The sequence below is a fragment of the Aegilops tauschii genome, chromosome 1 (genome assembly GCF_002575655.3).
Source record: "Aegilops tauschii subsp. strangulata cultivar AL8/78 chromosome 1, Aet v6.0, whole genome shotgun sequence".
Classification (NCBI taxonomy): Eukaryota; Viridiplantae; Streptophyta; class Magnoliopsida; order Poales; family Poaceae; genus Aegilops; species Aegilops tauschii.
Window position 1 is genome coordinate 476,608,122 of NC_053035.3, and position 15,673 is coordinate 476,623,794.

The window sequence follows — 15,673 nt, forward strand, 5'->3', positions numbered from 1 at the left end:
CCGGGTGCAGATGTGCCTGGCCATCGAAATGCCGCACTCGATTAGTAGAACATAGATGTCTTGAAGATCCGAGCCCCCCAGCACGAAGACGGCAGCTGAAGGCGAGGTACCAAAATTTCTCTCATGGCAGCGGCGGCACGAGAAACCCTAGCTAGGCAGGGAAAAAAACTTGTGTACTTTTTTGTTTGAGAAGAAAATTTGTCTCTCGGTTGTGTGTGTTACGGTTCGTTTTTCGGCCATTGGTGTGCGTCTCGGCCCTTTTGCCGGCCCACCTCCGGGCGCCACAGCTTCGCTCTGGTCCGGTGGTCTCGTCGCGGGCGGCGGTGGCAAACTTCCACCTCCCGCCCGCCGCCTCCGCCCGCTTTCCCCCTCCGCCGCGCCGCACATGCTCCCCCGCCGCGTCCTCCTCCCGGCACCTCGCGCCCTCTCCACCACCACCACCACCGCAACCACCACCGCAACCGTGCCGGCGCCGCTCTCCGCCGGGGAGCTCGAGGCCCTCCTCCGCCGCGACCACTACTCGGCCTCCACCCGCCGGTTCCACTCCCTCCTCCCGCTCCTCTCCCACCCCTCCCTCCTCCTCGCCTCCGCCCTCCTCCTCCACTACCGCTCCCACCCCTCCCTCCCCCTCTCCGCCCAGCCCCCTCCTCTCCCCATCACCGCCGCTCCGCCCTCCCCATCCTCCCACCTCCGCCTCATCCTCCCCTCCCGCCTCAAGGGCCGCCCGCTCCCGCTCCCGTCCCTCCCGCTCCGCCTCGCCATGCTCTCCGCGGCCTCCGCCCTCCACGCCGTCTTCGCCCCGCGCGCCGCCACCTTCGCCTACCGCGCCCGCCACGCCGCCGTCCGCTACCTCCGCTCCATCCCCAACGCCACCTGGTTCTTCCGCGTCGCCATCCCGCGCCAGCCCTTCGCCCCCCGCCACGTCCGTCGCCTTCTCGACGCCATCTCCGGGAAGGTCGACGACCCGGGCTTCCTGGACTATCTGCGCGAGCTGTTCCTTTCCGATGCGATAGCCTTCGAGCTCGGCGGCTCCGACCTCTGCCGCGGGCTCCCTCAAGAGTCCGAGCTCACCAGCACGCTGCTCAACATATTCTTTGATCCTGTGGATAGAGAGGTGATGGCCATCCGGGAGGAGGTGCACAAGAAGAATCCTAGAGTCAAGGATGAGAGCGTCCGGCATACGCCTGTGAGAGTGTATGCGGTCCGGTATCTCGACGAGACGATGGTTGTGACGTCCGGGTCGAAGATGCTCACACTTGAGGTCAGGGATAGGATCCTCACAGTGTTGGAGAGGGACTTGGAGGTGAAGGTTGACAGGTTTGGTAGCTCACTCCACAGTGCAGTGTCAGAGAAGATGGAATTCCTGGGGATGGAGTTCCAAGCTGTGCCGCCATCAGTCTTACACCCTCCCATGTCTGAGAAGGCCAAGAGGGCAAGAAAGATGTATCTGAAGAGGAAGGCAGCAGAGGCACAGGAGCTGAAGAATGCCCGGGAGACACGGAGGAAGAAGCTTGGGTTGAAGATACTGAACCACCTGTTCAAGAAGGTGAGGCGTGGGCATGAGTTCGAGTTTGGCTTCCGAATTGAGGATGAAGTGTGCCAGGAGTTCAAGGGTTGGGCAGAGGAGACAGTGGTCGAATACTTCAAGTCACAGGAGCATCGCCGTTATTGGCACCGATTGTTCACATCCGGTGACTTCTTGTCACTGAATAGGGTTAGGGATCAGTTGCCACCAGCATTGGTGGACTCCTATGATCAATTACAGGAAACATTTGACAGGTTCTTGATGCCGAGGAGGGGCCATGACATGACTGAGGACGAGGAGATGCTAGCAGAGGAGGAGGACGAGAGACAATACGAGAAGAGGATTGTTGAGGACTTGACAGAGTTGAAGATGATGGTCAATTGAGCTTGTAAGAAAGGCGGTAAAGTTGGCTGGATTCACAAATTCCATGGGACGGCCACGGCCAATAAAACTACTCATCTGTCTGGATGATGCAGATATCATCAAATGGTATGCTGGTGTGGGGAGGAGGTGGCTAGATTTCTTCTTCTGCTGTCGGAATTTCAAGATGGTCAAGATTGTTGTGAGTTATCACTTGAGGTTCTCCTGCTTCTTGACATTGGCGGAGAAGCATGAGTGCAGCAAGAGGCAAGCAATTAGCCATTATACAAAGGATTTGAAGGTGACAAATGAGAATGGAGTGGCAGAAGTGTACTTCCCAACAGAGAGGGAGATCAAGATGATGGGTGATAAGAATCTCTCTGATCCAAAGCCTGTGGATGGAGCCTTGACAATGATCTTGGTCAGATTGGCAGTCGATGACACCTCCCTGCCGTGCCTGGCACATTTTTGTGCTGGAACAGAAACTGCCCTTTACCGAATACGTCTTCTGCAGAATCGCCTAAATGTAGACCCTTTGAGTGAAAAGAAGTGGGTCCAAGGGCTAAGTGCCATTCATGAGAGTCTGAACAAGAAATGTCTCCCACTGTGCTCCATGCATGCAAGCGATCTACTTCTTGGCAAGATTACTCTCCAAGATATTGATTGTACTCAGTTTGTTGATGTGGTGTGAAATGAAAAAAAAACCCTCCACGTTACCTTGTTCAAAACACACAGCTCACATAAAGATGCAATACTGCAGTGCTTGCCAAATGTATTTAGTGTTGATTGCATTTGGTGGAGTTAGATCAGCATTGTACATATCCTGGATATCCATGCTGTCATTGGGCAGAACAAATATGGATTAATATTTTTTCCAGAGGTATGTGTTCCTCATTCATGACTGTCCTGACCGGGAAGTGCTACATGTCACAACATCATTAGCTGAATCTTTGATTCTTTTGTCTATTTTCTGTTCAGGAGTCATGTGGCATGCTAGTTACCACTGCATGTGCAAACTAACTTCATATCAATGTTACTCAGGTATTTCTCTCTTTCAACAGCTGTGTTCAAATCAGATGCTAATTGTTTTCAACTCACTGTACATTTTTTGTATAGATACGTTTGTTTTGAGCGTAAGTACACAGCAATACAACTAGTATGCGACCAGGTGATGCTAGAAACTGATTCAATCTCATTGGAGCAAGCCGTCAATTCTGAAGCCTATGATTTATCTGCTCTAGGTGCTGTGTTTAGGGAAATAAAGTTTCGGCTTAGATGTATCTGGGGTATGTATAAAACACTGTCCAAGATCTTGTAATCAAGCAGCGCACACATTAGCTGCGTATGGTAGGGGCTTAAGTATTGGGTCTTGTGTAATATGGCTTGGTCAATTCCCAAACTTTGTATCAGATGCTGTAGCTGGTGACTTGCCCAGCAACACCATGTAATGGAATGCAACTGTGTTCCTTTCCAAAAAAAATAAAAAAAATTCACCCTACGAAATATTTGACTAGCTAAAATTTCTGCCAAGGTTTTGCTCGCCTATGAGTTGGCCAATGTTGACAAGAAAATGGAGTAGAGTCAGCAAGTTGGTATGGGTGTGCCAATTTTTGTTTCTGGCCATGACCAAAAAATTGGTAGGGCTGGTTGTGGATACCAAGCAAACATACCCATATACCTTCCTAGAAGTAGCGGAACATATGCCACCTGAGAAAGATTTATTAGGTATCATGTCTGTTATTATGAAGTATACCATATGCTTCCATGTCTGTGATTATATTAAATAAATTCTGGGAATAGATTCTGCAATAGTTACCTTTGTGTTGTGGTAAGTGCAAATATATCTAGCATACTTTTGCTCTTATATAGAGAAAAAGCTTTGGATAGTGAGAATATGAGTGGGTTACATTTCTAGTTATACTAGAAAGCTCTCAAGCTGGAGAATGATTACCTAATTGCGTGTTTTTTTGTGTGGACAGGAGGAGAGGACTGCAGCCACTTCCCTTGCTATGCGATGGTTGATTCACTAAAATTTGAGGCAGTTCTGGTAAATCAATCAACTTTGTCTGAGACTGAAAAATTTGTAAAATCTTGCTTGATTATCTCAATTCAAAAAACTTTGGTTATCACAGGTTTTGCATTTATGAAGGAAAGGAGCCGATCGAGTTTTTTACTATATTTCAGAACTTGGTTATATTCAAGGTCAGGCTTTTACTAACTCATTCTGTTAAGCTTCACTGCCAAATATATCATTTTACTGTGACAATGTATGCACCCTTACATTGTGAAAAATATCAATAATGCAGGGTGGTGCTAGTACTGGTTATAACAAATATGTCTTGGAAAATGGCACTGAGGATGATACATATTCGGAAAACCGGGTTGCACTTTTCCAGCTTCAAGTTTAGTACCAGAAAATATGCAAGCAATTCAAGTTGACACGGTACATTCTGTTTCAATCTATCTTCACTGGGCATGGCATGGCATTATGTTCGTGTTATGGCACTTTCTCTTAGCTCCTATATTTATGCCACATGTTGTAAGTTTGATATTGTACTTCTTACCAGGCAGCACCATTGCTGAACTCTTATTATTGTTACATACTACACGATGGAGACACGGTAATTACTTGGGTTGGGAACCTAAGCTCGTCAATGGACCACGGGCTTGCTGTGAGGCAGGTAGATGTGCTCAAGGTATGGCTTATGAGGAATGCTCCTCAAGACCATCATGTCATGGGAATGTGTTTCATCGTTCAAATGAGCTGCTATGCTGCCACATCACCTTCATTGACTTAATATGATAGTTAATTTATCTGAATTTGTTTCTATTTCCCAATCTTATATACTCCCTCCGTCCCATAATGTAAGACGTTTTTTGACACTAGTAGTTTTTTGACACTATACTAGTGTTAAAAAACGTCTTACATTATGAGACGGAGGGAGTAGTTTTCATGTAAGACAGTTATGGACAGTTAGTCACTACAAGCATCTGTACCATGTTGTGGACATGTTTACATTTTCTTGTTTTTTTGGTGAAAATTGACAATTCTGATCTTGCCATGAAACTTCAGCCAAAAACAACCCCTTCCTGAAACTTCAGCCAAATCTGACCCTTTATAGGTCAGTGCTAGCCACCCTGGCATTGAGGCAGCACAGCCCTAGCACTACTTAGCACCGTGGTCAATTGTGATGAGGTGCCCATCGTTGCTGGTGGCCGGGACGGTTGACCTTTCTACGTGTATAAGTTCAGCACCATTGAGCGTGCCTTGCCATACCCGACCTAAACGCCAAGGATCCTAGCCCTTACCCTGACCGCTGCTGGCGGGTCACCCTTCCACTCATGCAGCCCCCATGTGCAGCCGAGAGAATATCCAGTGGAGACCAAGTTTCGGTGGAAACAGGTGAAAATCAATTGAAAAGCATCGTTCTAATGTTTCCAAATTTCTTTAAAAAATACAGTGTAACATGCTTCACGAACATTGTGAAATTACTGAAAAAGGCTTTCGCCCTGCTTTATATATAAAGCAAACCACCAGAGCCACAAGATCCAACATAGGTTCACACACACACGCACAGGTAGAACATTGTGAAATTTCAAAATCAAATTTGATTTCAGTTGTGAGTATCAGTCTCTGAATGCGGAGACAGTTAACTGAAGAGTGTTGAAGTGTAGCAGCGATTGAAGTTCAGATAACGAATGGCTGATGAAGGCGGGGTGATAAGTCAGGATCAGCGATTCTAGTTTGAGCTCCAGTTACCACTGAGTGATTTACCTTCTCGTTTAATTATCAAAGAGCTACTGACAGCTTCTTATTACTCGCTGTAACTCGAACCCTCTTTATATGTTGATCAGCTGGAAATGAGAAGAGAGAAAACTATCAATTTAGATTATCATAGCATAGCGTAGTTACTCTCTTCAATCCGTTGTGATCTCAACTACCCACGAACCCTACTTCCAGCGACCAAAATTCCCCCAAATTCGTCCAAATCCGCGAGCGAGGCGTGACAAAGGTAGCCAGAGCAAGTGTTCCTTGGCGGCGATTCGGGCTGGGAGGTGCGGTGGTTCTCTGATCTGGTAAAATCCAACCCCTCCTCTCCCCAATTTTGTTGGCGTCAGTGGTGTGATCTGGTGGCGTTCGATGGCGGTAGAAAATTCGGGTACAGAGTGAGTGTCTAGAACAGGTTGCGGGTAAACCTTTTGCTCGTGATGAAATCCTTGGCTCTATCTTACTCCGTGTGCCATAGGAGGCGATTGTGTGGTGGCAGCAGGATCTGATCTTGATTCGGGTTTCTGGAAATCTTCCAGTGTAAAATTCTACTTCAAGTCTCAGATCAGGAGATGGGGCAGACGTGCAACCAAGCTGCGGCGGCAGGCAGCTACAGAGAAACTGGAAGCCGATCTCGAAGTAATGAAGGAGGATATTTCTGGCTTCAGGAAGCGGCAGCAGACAGCAAGGATATTCGTGCACAGATGATTACTGTTGACACTCTTGATTCTTTGATGCAGAAGTACCTAGGCACACAAAATTCACACTCTGAACCCTCTGTGCTGGAACAGAAGGTACATCCCAAACAAAATCTGCTAGAGTTACTGTATCAGTTCCGGAGAAAGTTCAGTTAACAACAACTACCGTTGTAACTAGTTTTCCTCCTGCATGTTCCACCACCTTACAGTATGCCACCAACTTTACCCATGTCACAAATGCATCAGGCTAGTATGATTGATGGTGTTACCTTCTCTGTCAGAACGGCTCAAGGTGGGTTCCCTGGTATTCATACTATTCGGCCCAACGGATTACATGTGCCAGGCCATTTTCAAATTCCACCTATTGTACAGCCAAAATCTATACGTCTTTTGATAATTTCGAACAACAATCTGCTCCTATGGTTTGGCCTCCTAATACTGTTCCACAACTGGCTTGTAATTCAAATAAGCCTCCTGTACCTCCACATCATTTTAATCATGTCACTGGACAGTTTATTCCTCCACCACCTGTCACTGTTGGAGTTCAACAGCAACCACCTATGTTTAGTAATCCTGGCATAGAAATTGACAGAAATGAGAGAGACACCAGCTAGGGGGTATTTCTTAGTATGCTGATGCTGTTTTAAAAGGACCCAGGTTGGAAATACCTTTATTTGCTGGCGATGATCCCATTGGATGGTTGCAACAATGTGAGAAATTCTGTGACATGTCTGGTACCCCATATGAACAATGGGTTAACATTGCAACTGGACATTTTCATTGCGGAGCAAATGTGTGGTTAAAGAATATATGTGTCCCATGGCAAATGATAAAAAAAGCCATGCAGGAGAGCTGCATGTGATATATTAAAGAGGCAGAAGCCGGGGAAAGCACCCCAAAGTACAAACGTTTACATGACCAGAGTACGACCTCAGCCTCAGAATCGGAGAAAAGAACCCCGAAGTACAAACGTGTACATGATCAGAGTATGACCACAGCCTCAAAACCAAACCCCAGATCACTAGCCTACCCACGAGAGTAGGGACCCCAGTAAGGAGGAGAGAAATTATGGAATGGACCTAAACCAAAAACTAATCTCCTCCTTGACCTGGCTGATGAACACATTCTATTGGAGTGAAAATTTTCTCAAACACACGACCGTTTCTCTGTCTCCAGATTGCCCAAACAGTCAAAACGCAGAGGCAGCTGAATTTCTTCTTGTCTTTCCCCTGATACATGTTCAAAGCAGCCCTCCACCAGTCCACCACACTCATATCCATCGTGGGGATGGAGGCCTGTAGGTTTGCCCATTGAAGAGGCATGTTCCAAATTATGTTGACGACCGCACATTTCATAAAGAGATGGTCGGAATTCTCTTGCGAAGAGTTGCACCGCGCATTTCATTTGTCCTTCAAGAAAAGACAACTTTTACCATTAGCAGTCGTGACCTTTGTGGTAGCATTGAAAATAGCCGTGGCTCGCTCATCAACCTCGGAGCCAATTTTAAACCTCATTTGCCTATTGGCAGTTCTGGCTGTCCAAACTCTTCGCGCCAACAGAGTCATATGCATAATGTCCAGGTTGAGAATGCCAAGCCCACCCAATGATTTTGGCCGACATGTGACCCAGTTAACAAGACAATGTCCCCCAGCGACCGAATCTGTACCTTTCCAGAGAAAGGCACGGCGAATTTTGTCGATGGCCTTGAAAAACCAAGGCGGTGCCTCGAAGAACATCAACTGAAAGACAGGGATGGCAGTTAGCACTGCTTGCACCAGAGTATTGCACCTTGGGTAAGAAAATAAGTTCTCCAATTGGCAAGCTTGTTCCGTACGATGTCAATTACTGCTCTCAGGTCTGCTTTTCTAATCTTTCTAAAATGAAGAGGGAGACCAAGATATCTGATGGGGAAGTGCTTAACTTGACAGCACAGAATATTGCAAATGTCCTGCGCCAAGTCGCCTTGCGTCAAGATGGGAGAGATAGAACTTTTGCTCAGGTTGCAACATAGGCCAGTGGCGCCCCCAAATATGCCCAGCAGTTCCTTCACCACATGGGCCTCATTGACGGAAGCCTTAAGAAAGAGAATGACATCATCCGCGTGAAGGGACATACGATGAGGGATGTGCAGCAGCTTGCAGAGGAGGCCCTCTCCTTGGCAAATGATCAGTTGGCAAGATTTCTGTAATATGATTGCAGATAGATTTACTCAAGCAAATGCACATGAAGCTGCGGAGTTATTGAAGAATATACAGCAGCAAACAACTGTACTCACTTATATTGATCAATTTGAGGAATGTGTCTAGTTGGCCAGAAGAGATCATTCCTATTTATAGGAGTCTTTTCTTATGAGTTGTTTCATAGGAGGACTACAAGCAGATATAAAGCATGATGTCAGTGGACAAAGACCTAGGGGAATATTAGAGGCTTATTGGTATGCCAAAGTTTCTGGAAACTCAGCCGCAGCAAAAAAGGCATTCTATCAGTCCAACTCGAGACCCAGGCTACATTTTCAACAGCAATATAAACATCATATTAATAGGAACAACAATATTTCAGCTGTAGAAAAAAGGAACGTGTAACAATGGGGACAGACCAACTAGACAATGCTGGTACTGTAAAGAGCCTTGGAACATGGAGCACAGGTGTTGACAAGGGAGAATACTACACATTATGCAGGAATTAGATGACAACCCAACTAAATCTACATAAACTGAAGCATCTCCTACAGCAGATGCTGTTTTTCATACAGCTCCTAACACCCCTGAGCATCCTAAACAGAAAGCAGAGGCGATGTTGTTATCCGCTCATGCTGTAGAATGTACTGCAAGCCCTGCTACATTTTCCTTGCTTTTAATCATTGGTGGTTATAAAGCAGAGGCATTAGTGGATAGTGACAGCTCCAACACATTCATGAGTTACAATTTTGCTATATCTGCTAACTGTCAATTCAACCCTACCAAAACCAGAACTGTGTCAGTAGCGGGAGGAGGGCAACTCAAATCTACTGCCACAGTACCTCTTACTGCTTATTATATACAAGGGCATAAATTCTCTTCTTTTCAAGTCAGTAGATTGAATATACAAAGGCAGTCCTATTGGTTTAGACCTACCACTAAGAACCTTGACTGTTACAAAGAATGGCAGAGTCATTACCTTAACTGACCATACTGTTCCTCATAAGTCATATGTACTGCAACCTGCTGCAATGAGAACAATACTTCAGAAAGCTCTCCTGGGATACATAATTCAGTTCAATGCTCTCATTGACAATGCTTACAATTCTGAAACTGAAGTTCCAGCAAACATTGCAGAAAGTTTGCAACAGTTCATAGATGTGTTCCAGGAGCATACTTCATTAACTACATATTGCTAAATTCTATTACCGTCAAAAACAAATTTCCGATGCCTGTCATTGAAGATCTGTTAGATAAGCTACATGGAGCTGTGATCTTCACAAATTGGACCTCCGATCTGGTTATCACCAAATAAAGATGAACACTGCTGATATTCCTAAAACAGCCTTCCAGACTCAGATGGGACACCTTGAGTTTGTGGTTATGCCTTTTGGATTAACCAACACACCAGCAACCTTTCAAAATCTTATGAACACATATTTCAGCCATATCTCAGGAAATTCATCCTAGTGTTCTTCGATGACATTTTGGTCTATAGCCAAGATTTGAAATCTCATGCTGAACGTTATTTGGCTATTGCTTTACAAGTGCTCAGGCAGAACAAACTTTTGGTTAAAAGATCTAAATGTGAGTTTGCAACACAAGTTGAATATCTGGGCCATTATCATATCTGCTGCTGTACTTGCAACTAATCCTAAGAAAATAGAGGATATCTTGAAGTGGCGTACACCATCCACTGTTTCTCAACTCAGAGGATTCCTGGGAATGACAGGGTATTATTGAAGATTTGTGAAGAATTGTGGTTTAATTTGTAGGCCTCTGCATGACTTAATCTGCACAAACAACAGCATTTGAGCAACTGAAGAAAATTATGACAACTTGCCCTGTCCTGGCTTTACCTGACTTCTCGAAACCCTTCATTCTGGAAATTGATGCTTGTGGCACAGGGATTGGGGCAGTTCTCATGCAAGACGGGAGGGCCATTGCTTATTCCAGTAAAAGCTTAGGTCCAACTGCAGCTGCTCAGTCCATTTACGAGAAAGAAGCTATGACAATATTCGAAGCTTTAAAAAAGTGGAGACATTATCTCTTAGGACATTCTTTTGTCATTAAAACAGATCAGAAAAGCTTGAAGTACATGACCACTCAAAGACTAACCAATGGGATACAACATAAACTGCTCCTCAAGTCGCTGGAGTTTGTTTATACTATAGAATACAAGAAAGGCAAGGAAAATGTGGTGGCTGATGCTATCTAGAAGAGATGCTCAGTGTCATGCAATTACTACTTGTGTTCCTCAGTGGCCAGATGATGTCAAGCTCGGTTATAGAGAAGACACTGAGGTTTCAAACTTCTTAAGAAAATAGCTGCAGATATTGGGGAGCAACCACATTATACTCTCAGAGATGGGTTAATAAAAAATGGTAACAGAATATAATATATGTAGGAGCTGGAAATTCGATGAGACAAACAATACTACAGAATTTCCATCAATCTGCTATGGGAGGCCATTCTGGAACTAAAGCTTCTGTTGGCCATTTGTGAAGAAATCAATGGAGCAGTTTGTAGCAGAATGCCCTGTGTGTCAAATTACAAAAAATGAGCGCCAACATCCTGCTGGATTGTTACAACCTTTGCCCATACCTGGTGTTCCTTGGGAATGTATTAGCATGGATTTTATTGAAGCTCCGCCTAATTCTAATGGGGAGGTGATTTTTGGTGGTGGTGGAATGGTTAACGAAGTATGCACATTTCATAGCCCTGTCCCACCCATATACAGTAGAGAAAGTAGTGCAAATTCTCATGGACAATATTTTTAAATTGCATGGATATCCATTGGAGATTGTCTCAGATAGAGATCGAATTTTCATTAGTAATCTCTACCAGCAGATTTTTGCAGCATTGAAGATTACTCTGAACAGCACATGGTCAAATGGAACGTGTTAATCAATGCTTGGAGCATACTTATGCAGTATGGTATTTCAAGAACCTAAACAATGGACAAAATGGCTCTCCCATGCAGAATGGTGGTATAACACTTCTTATCACTCTTCTCTGAAGAGAACACCATTTGAAGCTCTTTACTGTTATCCTCCACCACTGATTTGTGAGTCTGCTCTCCCAAGCAATATCTGTCCAAGTGCTTCCCTCAGTGTTCAAGAAACACAACACATGCTACAAGAGCTCAAAGCACATTTGCACAAGGCTGAAAAGAGAATGAAACAGTTCCCGGATCACAGACGGACTGAACGATCTTTTGATGTGGGAACAATGGTGTACATTAAGATTCAGCCTTCGTCAGAATGCATTCGGGCTGAGAGGATCTTTGAAACTCAGATCTAAATACTACGGTCCATACAAAGTGCTGGCACGTGTGGGACAAGTTTCATACAAGTTGCAGCTACCTAACACAGCTGGGATACATCCGGTGTTTCACATCAGCCAACTAAAAGAACATGTAGGCAAACATGCAGCGCCACTACCTCATGTTCCTTTAGACCTGATGGGAAGATCAAGACGGCGCCGTTCGCAAGACTGGACACTCGTATCTAGACAAATCTAAGACAAGTAATATGGAATGGAGGGAGTAAGAAACAATCAGTCACATAATGGTTGATTCATTGGGTAAGTCTTGGACCTGAATATGCTACCTGGGAGGATGAATCTTTTTTGCAGTATTTGTTTCCAGCGTTTCAACCTTGAGGTTGGGGACAAGGTTGTACTCAGAGAGGCGGTATTGTCAGTCTCTGAATGCAGAGACAGTTAACTGAAGAGTGTTGAAGTGTAGCAGCGATGAAAGTTCAGATAACGAATGGCTGAGATGAAGGCGGGGAGATAAGTCGGGATGAACGGTGCTGGTCTGAGCTCCACTTACCGCTGACTGATTTACCTTGCCGTTTAATCATCAAAGAGCTACTGTGACAGCTCCTTATTACTCGCTGTAACTCAAACCTTCTTTATATGTCAATCGGCTGGAGATGAGAAGTAAGAGAGAAAACTATCAATTTAGTTTATCATAGCGTAGCCAAGTCTTTTCGGTCTGCTGCGATCTCAACTACCCACGAATCCTACTTCCAGCAACCAAAATTCCCCCAAATTCGTCCAAACCCACAAGCGGGGCGTGACAGTGAGCTACAAAAAAACAAATTCAGCATCAATTTCAATAATTTCACAATTTCACATGTTTCACTTTTTTGGTTGTTGAAAGCTATTTTTTCATAGCTCCCAAGTGAAATCGAGTTTGAAACTGAAATTTACATGCTTGTAGAATGCACCTCTCCAAGACAATATTTTTTTTCTTATGTTTTGGAACATTTGAAAGATGATTTTCACCAGTTTCTACAAACTGTTTCCATCCAATGCTCCCCTCAAACTGGCACCTTGAGTCCGCACTGTACTGAGCAATTTTTTCATCGATTTTTGCTTCCTCTATGCCTGACATATCTGCGCTTAACTTATTGGTGGTGCAGTTAATATTCACCGCCTGACATATCTGCTTTGTAATTATATCTGGCCAGCATAGGCTAGAGAATTTTTGGCAGTTAATTACCACCAATATTAACTGCAACACCAAAAAGAGATCAAGAAAGTGACTCTCATTTTCTCTTATTGGAAGCAAGTACGAGTACCCCAGCCAGAAGATTGTGAGAGATCAAGAAAGTGACTCTCATTTGTTCTCTGGTACCTTTTCAAAAGGCAAAAAGAGTTCAATATTTTCGTAGTTCTACTTGATCTGGGCTGAGAATTTGTGTGTTAATGGCGTCCTGAGGATTGAATTTGTGCAGTTAATTACCGTTGTGAGAGATTGATGTCCAGTTAGTACTTTCTGTACTTCGTGGTGTGCATTGTTTTTAGCAGGGTAATAGTGTAGCTGGTAACAAATACGCCCTCCGTTCCTAAATATAAGTCTTTTTAGAGATTCCAATAAGGGACTACATACGGAGCAAAATAAGTGAATCCACACTCTAAAATATGTCTATATACATCCGTATGTAGTTTATAGTGGAATCTCTAAAAAGATTTAGGAACGGAGGGAGTATACTTTTACGATTGAATTTGTGTGTTAGTTGTTTAGTCCTTGGAGACATTTTTTTAGCTGTATTGACAGATAAATTTTCACATGGAAAGCAGGTGTGGAGAACACTAGGTCCTGCCGCTACGAGTGCCCTGCTCTAATAAGTTTGCTTAGATCAGAGGAGAGTGGGTTGTACAACGATCAGCATCGGGAGAACACAATCATTCATTGTCTCTGAACTTTGGAGAGACGATGCACTGGCCATCTCACAAGCATATACTAGATGTGTACAGCAGAGATCTTATCAAACAGTTGAGGTAGAACAACGTCAACCTGCAAAAGTGTTCTGCATTGCGGGGAGCTCCGTAGGATCAATGGAGAATGTGCCTTTTACAAACCTGCAGCTGCAAAGTTTTGTGTGGGAAGCTCAGTCGAGAGCAGGCAAATGACGACGTAAGGAAGAAGATGGATGTGTTTGCAGAATTAGGAGCTAAGAGCATCTCCAGCAGGGACCCTGGCCCGCCTCCGCCCCTCAGTACTGATCCTCCCGCCCCCGAGAGCTTGTCAGAGGGCCCTCCAACCGCGCCACTACTCGTCGTGCTGCCGAGCTCACTCAGCCATGCCGACCTTGGCTTCGACGAGGTCCTCGGAGATGCCATCGCCTCGATGTCTGGCTGCCGAGGCTTCACCCACCTCCCTGCTAGCAGACGAGGAGCCCAAAAGGTAAATGATTGAGTGCTCTGTTTTTGTGCCGTCCTGCTTGTTGATGCACATTCTTAATTTAATTTAGCATCCCTTGATCTTGGAGTGTTCTTCATCATGGGTTGGCGAGCTCAAGTGATGGGCTGTATTAGCTGTTTTCCGTATTAGTTCAGGAGAATTAAATTATCTCTAGAGGATGATTATTAACCTATGGACCAAATATAGGCTGTAGTGAAAGGCTTACATACTGGTTCAGGGTACTGAATTATCTCTGAAGGATGATTAGCATGGTAGTATGAATATGGAGCATTGGGTTCTGTTGCATTTGCCACCGTCAAGGCCACAAGAGAACTAAGTGTCCGGATAGAGCTGATGTTCCAAAACAACCTCGCAAGCCTGTGAGGCGCAAGAACTGTGGGATCGAGGGGCACAGGAACAATTGCAACAAGTTGTTGGAACTCAGATTAGCAGATGTCATGTAGGACTCAATCGATCACACTCGTACGAAGAGCAGTTGAGGTGTTAAGGCGCCGCATGTGTTAACAAAGAATGCTAATTGTGTGCTACGCATTGTGTTACTTGCTGTAACATTTGTAGTTGAGTTTTTTTTACTTACCTGTTGTTTTCTGGTTATCTAATTGTTTTCTCTCTTCTGTGTTGGTTCGAACAGTCTTCTTGGGAAGAACTAAGTTTTATGAGATGCCAAGCCTGGGCACAGGGCCATTGATGTTAATTAAGTGGTTGTCTACAAGGTCAGTTAAAATGTAACTTGCCGTGCTGCAGAGGTCATTTAATAATTAAATTTTTTAGGGGTATTTAATAATTAAGCAGTGAGCCTTTGTTGCTTGCTTGTTGACAGTGGTTCAGGATTTCGTCGTTTACGGATCGTATCGTCAGTAAACATGTGGGCGGGGATGGTTTTGACGGCAAACGGTGCACTAACTACTGACAAATGTAGGCCATGTGGACAGAAAATATGTGAAATACAACTCACTATACATCCTGCTGTACTTGGGAAAGCGTGAATCTAGAAGAGAAGGGACGAGTGGGATAAAGAGCGTGTGTGAGCACGAGCTCAGACTGGCACTTTCGCACATCAGCTCCTTGTACAAATTTATTTACTGTCTGGAAAATGGCCTTGTTACCATTAATTTAGCAGAATAGGAACCCATTGCAGAGATATTTCTTGGGGCGGTATCTTCTTCAACCTTGTAGGTGTAAAGCAACCGCTGAAGGTTGAATGTCCCGAGCATGACCTCCTGATTCTCCATGTACTCCCTCGGTTCCTAAATATTTGACTTTCTAGAGGTTTCAACAAGTGACTACATACGAAGTAAAATGAGTGAATCTATACTGTAAAATATGTCTACATACATCTGTATGTGGTAGTCCATTTGAAATCTCTTAAAAAGACAAATATTTAGGAACGAAGAGAGTGCATAAATGATCTGTCTCTAGCTGCACACC

The 15,673-nt window shown here is 44.6% G+C and overlaps 1 pseudogene; it reads left to right on the top strand.

Moving 5' to 3' along the window:
• The first annotated feature begins 258 nt into the window (after positions 1-258).
• LOC109767881 (nuclear intron maturase 3, mitochondrial-like) lies at positions 259-15,452 on the top strand (annotated as a pseudogene).
• Positions 15,453-15,673: the final 221 nt, after the last annotated feature.